General features: G+C 45.0%; 1 long non-coding RNA gene across 3 annotated transcripts in view; it reads left to right on the top strand.

Moving 5' to 3' along the window:
• Positions 1-13,624, top strand: part of LOC137625887 (uncharacterized) — a 199,960-nt gene that overhangs the window by 44,737 nt on the left and 141,599 nt on the right. For all 3 annotated transcript variants that reach the window (XR_011040934.1, XR_011040936.1, XR_011040937.1), the window contains exon 2: positions 5,417-5,473. This is a non-coding gene — a long non-coding RNA (uncharacterized lncRNA). The remainder of the gene's footprint in view (positions 1-5,416; positions 5,474-13,624) is intronic.

A 13,624-nucleotide genomic window follows, 5' to 3' on the forward strand; every position in this document is an offset into this window, starting at 1 on the left:
ACCAATGTCCAAGGCTCCACCAGTGTCAAGCCTACCAGATTGCTCGGCTAAGAATCGTTGTCGTTATGCTGAGCATATGGCTCTGAGTGAAGGTTACCTCCACATTGGAGAAGGTATGGGTTCTAAGCCTGTCTCCGATTTAGAATTCTACCCGTCTATTGGTAATTATCCTTATTGCTATGTAAGACTACTCTCGGAAGCGTCCATTAGAGGTGATACGATCCCTAAGGAGACTATCATTCTGGACCACCATAAGGCTCAGTCTTTGTTGGTTAAGGAACTTAAGATGGCCAAATTCAATAATACAGTACTTAACTTTCTGCCTTCGGCAGAAAGTAGTCTACCTTTGTTGCTCCCAATGATACTGTGTTTTCCTAAGCCTCAAAAAATTTAGAGACTGTGAAGCAGGCACCAATGGAAGGTAGTCCATTGCCAGTGCTAGAGGAGTACTGTACACACCTGTCTTCTTAGCCCTTCCTTATGACTCGGACGCTTGGGAAGATGTCCAACACACCGTTACGGTTGGAAAACTGGATAGGGACATAGGAGGCAAACAATCCAATGAAAGGTTGCCTATAATTCTCAAATTCCTTTTGAGGACAGAATTGGAAGCCAAAGAGAGGCTGTCTGCTTTTTTGTCCCACCAGTCCTATCTGGAATTGTTGATTGGGAACTACTGTATTCCAATTCAGACCTCTTCACAGTCCTAGCAAAGACTCATCTGGCTACTTTCCACAGAGATCTATATGGTTTCTTTTTATTCCGAAGAGCATGCAGAGAACACATCCTAGCCGCAGCAACTATTAGGCATGAGCCTAGAAAGTTTAGACTAAAACATGTGGGGGAAAGATATCTTTCCTCAGAAATTGGTCATGGAAGTAATGAAAAAAATGGCTCAGGAGAAAAAGCCTTATGCTATTGTGTGGTATATCCTCTAAGAGGAAATTCACCCCCAATGAAGGACCTCAATCCAAGGGTAAAAAGCTTAGGAAACCCTTTAACCCTGGATAGGTACGATGGGTCGTTTGCGACCCCGAGCGTCAAAAAAAAACAGGTTTTTTTCACGTGACTCACCCCCGTGACTGAATTTGTGGGTGATCGACCTGCAGGAGGTGTCTCCCCTACACGCTCTAGTAGTGTCCAGATGTGCATTGCTGTAGCTGTACTCCTTCCCCGATTTCTGAGACACGTCGGGGTCGAGCGCGACCGAGTTTACCCTTCTAAGGTAGTTTGCATAATTATCAAAGTTATTACGTATTATGAAATTGTCGTAGAATGGTGCAACTTGTATAGGTTATCAGTTGTGGAAAGTCTTGGTGGATTGTTTGGCTACCATGTGCATGATTTTCTTTTTAGTTAAAATGTCGTTCATCACCACGAGGACCATTTTACCGCGAGTGCCCCTTTTTCATTTTTTTGCCAAGTCATTTTTCCGTAAGATATTGCCAAATAGTGTCGTAAAACTTTTGCTTGTTTAGTGTTGGAAAGTGTGTCTAGATGATCTGGCTACCCATGCGTGACTTTGTTTTTGTCAGATACGACGTAGTTATTGGTATATTGGGTATTTAACTGCGGTTACCAATTTCTGTTTTTTTTTCAATATTTGTAAAAATTACTACGTAGTAAGGAATTGCCGTATATTATTCATTTTTTTTCATGTTTATGTGTTAGAAAGTGTGCCTTGATGGTTGGGCTAACACGTGCATGTCTTTTTTTTTATCTGAGATGCCGTATATTAGAATGTCGGGCATTTTACCGCGAGTGCCCCTTTTTCATTTTTTTGCATTTTTTTGCCAAGTCATTTTTCCGTAAGATATTGCCAAATAGTGTCGTAAAACTTTTGCTTTTTTAGTGTTGGAAAGTGTGTCTAGATGATCTGGCTACCCATGCGTGATTTTGTTTTTGTCAGATACGACGTAGTTATTGGTATATTGGGTATTTAACTGCGGTTGCCAATTTCTGTTTTTTTTCAATATTTGTAAAAATTTACTACGTAGTAAGGAATTGCCGTATATTATTGATTTTTTTTTCATGTTTATGTGTTAGAAAGTGTGCCTTGATGGTTGGGCTAACACATGCATGTCTTTTTTTTTATCTGAGATGCCGTATATTAGAATGTTGGGCGTTTTTCCGCGAGTGCCCCTTTTTATTTGTTTTGCATTTTTTTGCTTAGTCATGTTACCGTAAGGAATTGGCAAGTAGTGTCGCAAAACTTATATTTTTATAGTGTTGGAAAGTGTTTCTAGATGATCTGGCTACCCATGCCTATATTTTTTTTAGCCAGATATGGCGTATATATAAGTATGTGTTCGATTATCCTGTGATTGCCATTTTTTCGTTTTTTCCCATTTCTTTCAAAATTACTACGTACTAAGGAACTATCACAGAGTAATGATTCATTTATATGTTTATTTGTCGGAAAATGTGCCTTGATGGTTTGCCTAGCACGTGGCGGAAATTTTTTATTTTCTGAAATGCCGTATATTAGAATGGCCATTTTTCCACGAGTGCCCCTTTTTATTTGTTTTGTATTTTTTGCTTAGTCATGTTACCGTAAGGAATTGGCAAGTAGTGTCGCAAAACTTATAATTTTATAGTGTTGGAAAGTGTTTCTAGATGATCTGGCTACCCATGCCTATCTTTTTTTTTTAGCCAGATATGGCGTATATATAGGTATGTGTTCGATTTTCCTGTGATTGCCATTTTTTCGTTTTTTCCCATTTCTTTTAAAATTACTACTTACTAAGGAACTATCACAGAGTAATGATTCATTTAGATGTTTATTTGTCGGAAAATGTGCCTTGATGGTTTGCCTATTACGTGGCTGAATTTTTTTTTCTGAAATGCCGTATATTAGAATGTTAGCCATTTTTCCGCGAGTGCCCCTTTTTATTTGTTTTGCATTTTTTTGCTTAGTCATGTTACCGTAAGGAATTGGCAAGTAGTGTCGCAAAACTTATATTTTTATAGTGTTGGAAAGTGTTTCTAGATGATCTGGCTACCCATGCCTATCTTTTTTTTAGCCAGATATGGCGTATATATAGGTATGTGTTCGATTTTCCGGTGATTGCCATTTTTTCGTTTTTTCCCAATTCTTTCAAAATTACTACGTACTAAGGAACTATCACAGAGTAATGATTCCTCTAGATGTTTATTTGTCGGAAAATTTTGTTTACTTCTTTTTTGATTGAATATCATCAAATTTTTTTAGCTAAAATATTATATTGTTTTACATTTTTTTTTTCGATTTTATTTCCCTTCAAAAAATTTTTTTTGGGTCAGAATTTTAATTTTATAACCGTAAAATAATCGACAATTATCCAGCAACCCACCATACAATTTTTATGCATATCCAATAATAATTAGATTAGTAAATAACACCTTGAAATTGACATACCCTTCCTACATTTCAAGTGGCAGATTAGGGAGTCTGAGTCAGTGTGGTTGGCGGCCATTTTGTGGACATATCCGAAGCGTAAGCTGCCCTATCTATATATATTCTTGTTCCCTATAGAATTTGTGATATTTTGGTATATTTTTACCTGCATAAATATCATATATATTAAATATATGTATTTTTTTACGAAATTTCTAAGTACTCAAAAAATTACCTCTAGATATGGCCCCTGATATAAATGTAATTTACAAAATAATGAAGATTTTTTTACATATTTCTATTTTAGGATAACATATGTTTATTCCCTAAAAAAATTAGCCACTTCCTTTTTCATTTGGGTACCCAAAAAAATTCATGAAATTTGGACAAATTTTTTTGGCCAAAAAAAAGTTACCCTTTTTTTCTCATTTCAGATCTTCACCTCCATGGGTCTGACTTCATCCAAAGTACATCAAGATGTGTCCTAAACTTTCAAGAATCAATTCCTAAAAGGATTTGTGTATATATGTATAAACTTTTTTTTTATGAATTTTTATGTCAGGTCTTTTTTTTTCTACTTAATTTTTTAAAATATTTATAATAAATAGTTTTTCTGCAGATGAGTAGTATTTATCTTTACAGTTGTTTTAAGTTTTCATTGAAGTTTTTTTTGGCAAAAGAAAAAAGGAGGTTACTGCAAAAACTGATTTTTCAAGAATTTTTTTTGGCGTCGGGGTCGTTCGCGTCCGAGTATACCCTTAAAGGGGTGTCCGAGGAGCGTACCTATCCAGGGTTAAAGGCAAGAAAATTTCCAGTCGCGACAACCTTGGTTACCATGGTCCCTCTGACTGTTCCCCAGCAGTATGTGTCACAGTCTCCAACCCTAGCCACTACAAAAGAAAAGTGCTAGCGGTAGAGGAAGGTCTGGAAAGGGCGGTCAAGCTAGGAGCTGAGGGAGTAAAGGCAATGCGTTTAAATAATGAAGTAGGTCCTTCACAACAACAATGAGGAGCTCCCTGTAGGGGGAAGTCTATCTTTTCAGGGATCAATTTCGTCCTGATGGACCCCCACCCGTTACTTTTCATCCCTTCGCAATTCTCAGTGTGAGGCCTTGCGTCATGCAATGGCTGCTCCTGGAATCTTAAACAAGGAAATGTGTTTGTAGTAGCACATTGGGATCGGAAGTTGTAATGCCTCTCTCGCCCACGTATGCAATTCTATCCCTTATCCTTCTAGACAAGGTTAACTCTATTCAGGGAAGGATAGCAGTGGCTTGTTTTAAACACTTCCCTCTTGTATACACGATATCTCTTGGAATATTCGCTCCAGGGGATAAAACTCTGTGATACCTCTTACTTTAAATTCTCTGGTATATCACTGGCAGAAATATCCCAAGTAGAAAGCTTCATTTGAGGAACTTCCATCAGGATGACATGGCTATCGTACACAAAAATAAATTTTTCCTATGTTAAAACCCGTTTATTAAACAGCACTGGTTAGAATTTTGCTCCCTTATGTAAACAGCCTCCTTGAATATGTTGCATCTAATAATGTTGAGTACAATTATTATGGTACTGTGCTTTGAGTCCATATGTATATGTTATATGACATACTGTACAAAGACCTTTGATATGTAGACTTCTCTGAGTAGGTAACGTCATATACAGTGCTGTATTTAAAACGGAATACTGTATACTCTCATGAACCATCTGGTATTTGTTAACCCATGTGATGATTTCTTAGGCGTAGACCAAGCGAAGATGTTGAAGTAAATGTATTGCTGGATTTAGACATCAAATACCATTTTGACTAAATATTTAAATGAACTTCTCTACTATTTTTTTAACTCTATATGAGGTTAGGACCAATGAACTTCATCATGTAAATGATCCACTTAGACAATAGTAGAAAATATATTGGGTCAGACTATGTTGTGTGCATTTTGCTCTATGTAAAATTAATTCTAATTTAGTACTTTTAGTTTTTCAATCCATGCAACCAGGTTCATTCTCATATATTAGCTTTCTTTTTTATTTTCAGGTTCTCACTACCTTCAGTCCTGTTACAAGAGACTATAGCCCCTTTATCCCCTTATTGGTGAGTAGAGCAGTTGAAACCCTTACTAGAGTACAGAGTTACGATAAATAAGGTAAATGTAAACAAAAGTAGTTCCTACACAAATACAAACCATCATAATTTACTTAGGAGAATAGATATGAGTAAAGCTGGAACACAACAGTTAAAATTATAACGACCTGTAAACAACCGGCAGGTAGTTACCTGTCGATAGCAGGAAGACAACTCCAACCCCCACCCACTCCTCTCTGCTAACTCACTTAGATTTCAGCCGTCAATGGCTGCACACATTCTTGCTGTGTGGAGTATTTTTGGCCGAACTTACTAATGTCTTTTTTGGGCTCAAGCCATGGCGTCCTGATGGAAGGTTCCTTTTTGGTAGCTTCCTTGGGTAAATAACTACTAGATATTCCCAGAGAATTTAACCACAGGTTATCACAGAATTCTAACTTCTGGAGCGAGTATCCTAAAGGTTTCCCTTTAAGACATCGTATATCAACAGGGGACGCATGTATTAACGCGCCACATAGCTATCTGCACCCCACATAGAGTTAACACTTCGATGTGTAGGGGCGGAGAATAGCTGGGGAGCCGTTCCACAGCTAATCTCGTCCATGGCTACTTTTGGTACTCGAGATGTAAACAAACGGGCGCCATTGCTAAATGACGTCACGTCCGTCCTCATCCTTCGCATAGTAGCTTGCCTTACTAAGACGGATTTTCCCTGTGCTTACTTTATCGACTTGCATCTTAGCCATGTCTCTACCCTCGGCCTCGCCTTCTTCTGGAAAGTTGAGTACCAGGTTCCAGTATTGTTTAAATAAGCTCTGACCGTAAAGTAACTTTTACTTTTCGAGATATTTTATGTTTTTTGGCAGAGCTGTGCTGCTACCGGACACGCCATTTTATGGCGTCGCTGTTGTCTTGCATGCCTTATTTAGCTAGCCTCAACAGCTTTTCCGGCCTTATTAACTAATCGATACTATTAGTTATTTAGTCTTCATAGCTAGGAACTTTATATATCGTGTTTTGACGCTCTTTTATTGGTCATCGCCTGACCCCATACCAGATCGCTAGCCTAGCCCCTAGGCCAGAGTGCCTATCATCAGTGTTCATGCATGATATATTACAGTGATCCTAGGTTAAGTTATGAAGATAGTGGCATTATTTTATGATACTGTTTACTGTGATGCAAGTGTTTTCGCCTTCAGGGACCATATAGGGGATAGGTTTGATGGTGTGCCTTTCTAACCTAACCTAAATGTAGGACCCCTATATGCTCCCTTCACCCCCTGCCTTAGGGCATTCCCTCTGTGTAGCCTTGCTCCCCCTACCACGTAAGGGGATCAAGCTCATATCAGAGTACCTATCGCTTCTCTGTCCTCCCTAAGGGAATGATCCCCCCTTAGGGTTGCGTCCGAGAATGAGGAACGGCCTGCCCTTCCTCTATTGCTAAGGCTAGGTTCCTGACCTTCCCTGCAATTGCGATACATCTTCCAACCTTCCTGGTTCAGGGTGTAATATCCCTGCTCTAGGTTAGGCTTGGGGGGAGCTAGTTCTGTGCCTTGCTTGAAACGGTACCCATGCACCGTTCTCAGCCAGGCTGCCTACCTTAGGCTAGGGAGCGTCCTCCCTTCCTTGGTGGCCGTTTTGGTACAGAACCTCCCCTATGGAAGACCCTCCTTCTCCCCTCCCCACCTATCTCTTGTATGGCCTAGCCTATACTTAGGTTAGCCTATACCCATCTGTCCCCTGTCCTACAACTCCTCCTTAGGGTGGAGTGATAGGGCTACCTTGAGTCCCTGTGTGCAGTCCACTCTGGTACATATACCCTTCATAGTGTCCTATGGGGTTAGCCACTAGATGCGTTTTGTCCGTAGGGGTTCTCGCCCTCTTGGGTGTTCCCTCCCTTTGGCTACTCTGGCTCCCGGCCGCCTGCGGCTCCCTGCCACTGGGTGATAGGGCTAGCCCCTATCATGGGTACACCCATTCAGGTGGGATGCCTTGGGGTTCGTGTCCGTGCTCCTACATCCCTCCTTCTGTGTCTTTCACTGTCCTGGTGCCGGTCCCTTGCCGCCTCTACTGTCGGCGATACCGACCTCCCCCCTTGGTGACACCTTCCTTGCCCCCCGTGGCCGACAGCCCTCCATGTGCCGGAGGGCTGCTGCCTCCCGTCGGCGTACAGCCGATGGCCTACCCTCATACCTCCTACCTTCGGTTGTCCGTCCATCGGACCGGCCCCCGGCGTGCCGGCATCCATTGCCGGCAGTCCGGTTCTGCTATAGCTCACCCTTGTCCCTGTCACCAAGCCGGCAACCTTCGGCTGCCGGAGCCGCTGCCTCCCGCCGGCGTGCCGCCGTTGTACCGGCGGCCGCCATCCTAGCATTACTCTTGACTTCTCTATTTGTCTTCCCTAATGCCAGAAACTGCTGGAGCGGCCTCCGGCGTGCTGCCGGTCTGCCGGCGCATTCCGGAGGCGCCAAGAGACTTGCACCCCTTCAACTAGCTATCAACACATGCTGATAGCCCTACCTTGCAACCAGATGGTTTGACTACATAAATAGATAGGTATTGTCTTACCGTTCTATTAGTAGCCGTGCTGTCTTCTTGCATATCACAATTTTCCAGCATGCTGTGTGTATCTTAGCACGGCTGGTTGCTGGAAACCGTTACCCTATGGGGTTTTCTACATCCCCAATTCAGTGGTCTGAGTGGTCTCAGTCCCAGTTTTATATCCTTAGCAATTCCTTCTAGAATTCCTTTGCCTCCCTGGCAATCTATGGAGAATTCTACCCTGTGTCCTCGGTCACAAACAAATTGCCTATGGATAAGGTTACGGTAACCAGCCGGGCGGGTTACACGGAGTATGTGTCTATCTACTTCATTTCCCGCTCCACTCTCAAACATCACAATGTTTATATCACCTAAGATTAAGTTAAAAATTAACCTTTTAATATTTAACTTTAGAATATAAGTCATTAATATGACTTCCCCATACTCATGTTCTCTTTCTCTTACAGGAGGAGTACGTGAAATGCGACCACGGCTTCTGTGGAGTGAAGCGCCCGCACTTCTATGGGCACACGGCGTGTAGGACCCACGCCCCTTGCGCCAACAAGAAAGGCGATCTGAAGTTTTGGGACCCGCAGAACTGTACAGTCTGCAAGGACCGCCTGGTCAAGGCGTTCAATAATCCTCCCTCAGCGGAGGTTAGGGACGCTTCTCGAGAGAAGCTACGTAAGTGGGTGCGTGGCTTCCAAAAGAACGGCACCGGACCATACCTTGCCACCGAAGACTTGAGGGCCTTGCTTTTCCCGAAGGCATCCCCAGATTCTGTGGTCCCCAAGGATCAGATCCCCACCGTCCAGATAATGGTGGAACCTGATGTAGTCATGGCCCAGTCCATGCACGAGTGCCGTCTGGATACCGACAACGCGGAACGTATGTCGGAAGTGTCGGAGAACACGGAGAGGAACCTCATGGCCGAAGAATTGGACTATGAGGAAGACCAGGTGGAATACACTGAGTCGGAGCAGGAGGTCGCTCCACCTTCCACCCCCACACCGACTCCTACACTGACGGACGTATCACTCCCGTCTACCTCCGCTACCCCGGATCCCATCCCATCCAGCGCCCAGGAGATGTTCCGAATGCTCGAAGCTCTCATGGACAAGAAACTCCGTGAGACACACGAATACATCAGGACCATGGGAAGTTCAAAGCAGCCGAAAAGGATTTCGGTTAAGGACCTCCCGGCATGCTCGGACGCCAACCCCTGGAGGTATGCCGAGCACATGCCAATTACAACAGGCAGGATCTTCATCAGTGAGAAGATCGGCTTGATTGTCCTGGAAGAAGTGGAATTCTTCCCGAATTTTGAGGCTTATCCGGACTGTTACGTCCGACTTCGATCCGAACCTGCCTCTAAAGAGGAGACCGAACCGAAGGAGGTGATTGTGTTCGATCTCCCGAAGGCCCAGGCTATGCTGGCCAATACAGTAAAAAGTAGGGGTTTTACCTGCTCAAAACTAACGGCGCTTAGCAAGAAGCACCCTACCTACGTCGCACCAGACAATGCGACCCTCCCCTTCTTGGAAAAGGCCTTCGCTGCGGTACATAAGGCAGTGGAAGAAGGAAAACCTTGCCCTGCACTGGAGGAGTGCAGACCCTTCTCCCTGATTACTCCCCCCGATGTTCGACACTGGAAAGATGTCCAGCATACATTCGTGGTAGGGAAACTAGAACCTGACGTAGCTGGCCGTCAGTTTAACGAAGACCTCCCGAAACTTAATGACCATCTCCTTCGTCGGGAACATGACACGAAGGAAAGGCTCGCCGCATCCATGTCCCTCCAGGTACAGCTCGACGTCATGGCCGGTGACACTAGAGTCCCTGACTACTACATGGTGCTCGCCAAAACACATTTGGCGACCGAAGTAAAAGACCTGTACAGCTTCACGAAGGCTCGTAGAGCCTGTCGTGAATTCGTGTTCTCCAGTGCCACAGTGAGACACGAACCCCGGAGGCTGATTTTCTCCAACATCTGGGGTAAGCACCTCTTTCCCTCCTCCCTTGTGAAAGAGATCACCGACAAGGCCGCCACGGAGAACAGGAACCTTCTCCACAAGTGGGGCATGTCGAAGAAAAGGAAATCCTCTCAGGACGACGGCCCTCAGCCTAAGAGGAAATCCTCCAAGCCGAAACCCCAGCAACGTCAACAGAGACGGCAGTTTCCGGGATCCGCTACTCCCCAAGTGGCAGCTCAGCCACAACAGACCTTTCAGCTGGGTCACCCAACCGGTCTTGTCACAGTCGCCGGTTTTCACCCCTGCTTTCGAGCAACAGTCAACTACCTTTCGTCCCAAAGGTAGAGGCTCAAACAGAGGTGCAGGCAGAGACGCATCTTGCCGTCCCTCCAGAGGCAGAGGAGGAAGGGGAGCTAGCGGCCGAGGCAGTAAACCCTCGGGACACCAGAAGCAATGAAGTGCTTCCGGTGGGAGGAAGACTCCGCCAATTCCAGGATCGTTGGACCTTCGATCCCTGGGCACACAGCATCGTCAATAAGGGTCTAGGCTGGATTTGGACTCAACCACCCCCAACCTTCCAGCAATTCTTCCAACAATCAACCCCCCTTCTGGAAGAATATGTCCTAGATCTCTTGAACAAGAAGGTGATAAGGAGGGTAAAGTCAACCAGGTTCCAAGGGAGACTGTTTTGCGTCCCCAAGAAGGACTCCGACAAACTCAGAGTCATTCTAGACTTATCCCCCCTCAACAAGTTCATAGCGAACAACAAGTTCAAGATGCTGACTCTCCAACAGATAAGGACCCTTCTGCCTCAAGGTTCCTACATGGTTTCCATAGACCTGGCGGATGCCTACTGGCACGTTCCAATGAACCACCACGCTTCCTCCTACCTAGGATTTCGACTCCAAAGGAAAAGCTACGCCTTCAGGGCCATGCCCTTCGGCCTCAACGTGGCCATCGTTCAACAGCTTCGCCTCCGAGGCGTCCAGGTGATGGCCTACCTCGACGACTGGCTGGTCTGGGCTCCATCGCCCGAGGATTGTTTAAGATCCTGCAACAAAGTTACCCAGTTCCTAGAACACCTGGGATTCAAGATAAACGCGAAGAAATCTCGCCTCTCTCAAGCTCAGAAGTTCCAATGGTTAGGAATCTAGTGGAACCTTAGTCACACCGCCTTTCCATCCCCCAGAAGAAAAGGAAGGGAATAGCAGGGTCTGTCAAGCGACTGCTGAAATCCAAACGGATCTCAAGACGTCAGCAGGAACGAGTTCTAGGCTCTCTACAGTTCGCCTCAGTGGCAAACCCAGTGCTACGTGCACAGCTAAAGGATGCCGCGGGAATCTGGAGACGTTCCGCATCCATCGCTCGAAGAGACCTCAAGAGACGGCTCCCAAACAGACTTCGGTTACTCCTAAAGCCGTGGTCGGAAGCAAAGGCCCTGAAAAGGTCCATCCCTCTTCAACACCCACCTCCATCACTCAACATCCACACGGACGCTTCGCTGGAGGGTTGGGGAGGTCACTCCCACCAAAAACAGGCTCAAGGAACATGGTCTCCCCTATTCAAGACGTTTCACATCAACATCTTGGAGGCCATGGCGGTCCTTCTAACTCTGAAGAAACTCTCCCCGCCTCCCTCGATCCATATTTGTCTGACCCTGGACAACTCGGTGATAGTTCGATGTCTCAATCGCCAAGGCTCAAGATCGCCCCAGATAAATCAGGTGCTTCTAACAATCTTCCGTCTGGCAGAGAAGAAGAAATGGCACCTGTCTGCAGTTCACCTACAAGGATTCCGCAACGTGACGGCGGACGCTCTATCTCGAACAAGCCCGATAGAGTCGGAATGGTCTCTAGACGCAAGATCCTTCTCCTTCATCTCTCACCAAGTCCCAGAACTCCAGATCGATCTCTTCGCAACGAGCGACAACAATCAACTTCCTCGATATGTGGCCCCGTACGAGGACCCCAAGGCAGAAACAGTGGACGCCATGTCACTGGATTGGAACAGATGGTCCAGGATCTACCTGTTCCCTCCCACCAACCTTCTGCTAAAAGTCCTCTCCAAACTGAGAACCTTCAAAGGAACAGCGGCCCTAGTGGCTCCCAAGTGGCCCCGGAGCAACTGGTACCCCCTAGTCCTGGAGCTACAACCCACGCTGATCCCTCTCCCGGGCCCAGTTCTCTCCCAGCAAGTACAGAAGTCGACTGTCTTCGCTTCATCATCGAAAGTCAGGGACCTTCATCTCATGATTTTCTCTCCCTAGCCGTGAAGAAAAGGTTTGGGATCTCGAAGAAAAGTCTAGACTTCCTCGAGGAATACAAGACCGAATCCACACGACGGCAATACGAATCATCCTGGAGAAAATGGGTCTCATTCGTCAAGGCAAAAAATCCTACGGAAATTACCATCGATTTTTGCATGTCCTTCTTCATTCACCTTCATGGACAGGGCTTAGCAGCCAACACGATTTCTACTTGCAAATCGGCCTTGACTAGACCGCTAATGTACGCCTTCCAGATTGATCTGTCCAGCGACATCTTCAATAAACTGCCGAAGGCATGCGCTCGTCTACGCCCAGCACCCCCACCAAAACCTATCTCCTGGTCCCTGGACAAGGTGCTCCATTTTGCCTCCAATTTGGACAACGATTCGTGCCCTCTCAAGGATCTGACTCAAAAGGTTATATTTCTTTTTGCTCTTGCCTCAGGAGCCCGAGTCAGCGAAATAGTGGCATTATCAAGGGACGAGGGTCACATTCTGTTTACAGACTCAGGAGACCTTACCCTCTTCCCGGATCCAACGTTTCTCGCTAAAAACGAACTACCCAGCAAAAGATGGGGCCCTTGGAGAATCTGCCCCCTGAAAGAAGATGCCTCTCTATGTCCAGTAGAGAGCCTCAAGGTCTATCTTCGTAGAACTTCTGACTTTGGTGGTGGCCAACTCTTCAAAGGAGAAACATCGGGCAGCGACATGTCACTGAAACAACTAAGAGCGAAGATCACCTACTTCATTCGCAGAGCGGATCCTGACAGTACACCCGCAGGTCATGATCCTAGAAAAGTCGCATCGTCTCTGAATTTCTTTCAGAGTATGGATTTCGAAAGCCTCAAGAGTTTCACAGGCTGGAAATCCTCGCGTGTTTTCCTCAAGCATTACGCGAAACAAGTGCATGAAGTCAAACATTTCGTGGTAGCCGGAGGTAGTGTTATGAAACCTGCACCTAACTCTGCATAGAACAGTGAGTTACTTGGGACTCTAACTCCTCGGGTGCCTTTGTTGACTTTCGCGTGATACGTAGTGAATTCAAAGACACTTAGTGTTTTTCATAGACTGTTCTTCTCTCAGGTGAAATGTCATAGTCGTCACATGAGTGCCGTATGCCTAGTGCATGATGTGTTTTTTCTTTTAAAAGACTAATGTTCCTCTGGAACCCGTGCCTTCTAATAATTTGAAATTTTCTTTCAGATTAAAGAGCGAAGTCTTTCATTACTTTGTACATTATAATTTATTGTAAATACCTTTACATCCTTTATTGCATTTATTACCATATTCTGCAATTGTGAAATAAGATTTCTATTTTATTTACTTGTGCGTCTCAATCCGCTCCTACTTATACTATGAAATACATGGTTGTCATAGTTTC

The sequence above is a fragment of the Palaemon carinicauda genome, chromosome 33, assembly GCF_036898095.1.
Source record: "Palaemon carinicauda isolate YSFRI2023 chromosome 33, ASM3689809v2, whole genome shotgun sequence".
Classification (NCBI taxonomy): domain Eukaryota; kingdom Metazoa; phylum Arthropoda; class Malacostraca; order Decapoda; family Palaemonidae; genus Palaemon; species Palaemon carinicauda.